Here is a 2,463-nt window from a genome sequence, read left to right as displayed (position 1 = left end):
GTAACATCAAAGTTTATGTGTTATGTACAGAAAGCCATCTGCCACAGGCTGGCAGACTGCACATAGTAGCCTTTTATGTAACATGCATCAAATGGTAAGAGGTTTTGTGATGCCTGTCAGTTGTGAGGTTTAAATCTGCAATGAAACATGGTAGATCCTTCCCATGGGGAAACCACACACACCATGTGTGGTTTGTGTGTCACCCTCACATGTCACCTTCAGGATGAAGCCACAGACTAACATCACTTCTGGAGGACACTACTTTTCTGACCCAAATTGAAATAACCTACAAGGTTACAATAAACTGGAAAACTGGAAGGACAGAAGCCTCATGAGAGGAAAGTTCTTAAACGTGCTTGGGTTTTTTCCAAATCTGTTAGAGTTGGTAGTAACTTGTAACTCTTGTTGAACTTAAAACTTCACTGGACCATGAGTGCAGTCCCAGAGCCCAATGGCAACAGCATAATTTATGCCACTTATTTCCCTATTGCAAAGGATTTGGCTGAATATTAAGAAAGAGTCATGCCTATGCTATCATGCCTGTATAATTCTTTTTTCATTTCCCAAGAGAAAATTTTGGAGGAGGGGTTGTTGGCAAAAATTCCTCACGTTTCACAATTTCTGTCTCCTACATATGACAGACCCACACTTGACATTACTAGGGTCTTTCTGGTTATGTTTTCCACACCAGGAAGCACAGTGAAACATTCCCATTACACTCAGTTTTGTAAAAATTAATCAGAAATTGCCTTCAGTCAACATGAATGGAGATGTAAACACGGATTGCATAAAGCTCTTAAGAACATACTCAACTTATGCTCATTTTCAGTTTCCATTGATGATAATCTCACAGATCAAACACGTGCTAAGTGCTTGTTTAACCCCAGCACGGAGCTAGGGTTTTAAATTCTGAAACTGCTTTTTATAACCCTGGCAGCAACACAAATCACAATCACAATAACAGAGCTTTACAATGGTTCAAAAAAACTATAAACAAGGATTCAGGCCTTAGCATTAACTCCTCAAGCCAGGAGGGGTGCAGTTTTACTCATGGATGCTCACATTACTCTAAGGGAAGAGCTGTGGTCAGGAGTGCAGGACCACCAGCAGAGAAATCCCTCACACTGCTGTTTGTCAGACATGCTTTATCACCATCTTTGAACAACTTGTAACAGACTTAGCAGGGTACAACAACTATTGTTGTCCAAATAGAATGTAGGACGTGACTGATCAGCATAAAGAGTTATGCCTTTAAGTATATTCTAATGTTTCTCTCCCTTCCTTCAGTCTTTATATCATTCTAATTGTTATTATTATTTTCTTAAACTACAGGCTTTTTTTCTTTTCAACGTGGGAGACATTTCTGTACTATCCCCTTTGATATATTTCCATATATAGATGTAGGGTCTTTTTGCTCTATGTATTTCCCAGTGATGTCAGGTCTATTTTCTGTTTCCCTTCTGTTTAATCCTACTCATATCAATAGAACTTTTTCTTATTTATTGAAGTATATATAAATTGAAGCATATCCTGTCCTGCCTCACCAAAACTACATCAACTCTCAACCTAAAGGGAAAATTATTTTAAAAGACTTTATACAACCACAGCTCTCATTTCAAGAATTATAAACTACTTCCTGTTTATTGAAACCCTATGCTTTTCACATCCTCCACAGCCAACAGTTTTTTTCAACAGACACTGAGCAGTAATGAATAAGAGATGTCAGTGTCACAATGTATTTTTCTTCTTATGTTCAAGTCTGGGATTTATTTTTTTAAATACTGATTTTGACAAAGACTTCACACAACTAGCTTTTAATAAGCTTTTACTAGCTTTTAATAAGTAAGTGCATAGCCTCCAGTAAGTGAGTTTAAAGGAGCATTTTACAAAACATTAGCAAGAAGTAATTTGTAATCATGGATTAAAAGGTTATATATAGGACTCAGAGAATGAGGGTTTATGATTTTTCCATTAGTTTTCCATTCCCACAAGGGTTTGTATTTTTTTATTGTGTCCTGGCCAGAAACCAGAGAGCAGGAAAATAGATATGCATGCTGTCTTGTTTGCAAGGACCATAAGGGAGAGCCATATCCCAGTGGGACTACAGCCTCAGTGAGCTGCAGATACCCCCTAAGCAAAACAAAATGTCAGGTGCAATGGGATTTGAGCCCACATTACAAAGGTCAGTGAGGCAATCACTGGTGGGACATCGTTTTATAAACTTGGAGCCTCTGAAAGCCAACATTAAGGCAGGAAACAGGCATTTTGAAACTTCTTGCAGAGAAGATCTTTTTTCCTTGCAGAGCTTTTTTTTTGTTTTGTTTTTTTTAAATATTATTTTCAATTCAATAATGAATGATCTACCAGGTCCTTTGGTCTCAGGGTCTGGTAACATCAACCTTTTAGGTTCCTGTAGATATAAAGCTGGGCAATGCATCTGATAAAGTATAGCTGTTTTCCATT

Source organism: Sturnus vulgaris, chromosome 1 (genome assembly GCF_052056855.1).
Source record: "Sturnus vulgaris isolate bStuVul1 chromosome 1, bStuVul1.hap1, whole genome shotgun sequence".
NCBI lineage: Eukaryota > Metazoa > Chordata > Aves > Passeriformes > Sturnidae > Sturnus > Sturnus vulgaris.
This window is presented reverse-complemented; position numbering follows the sequence as displayed.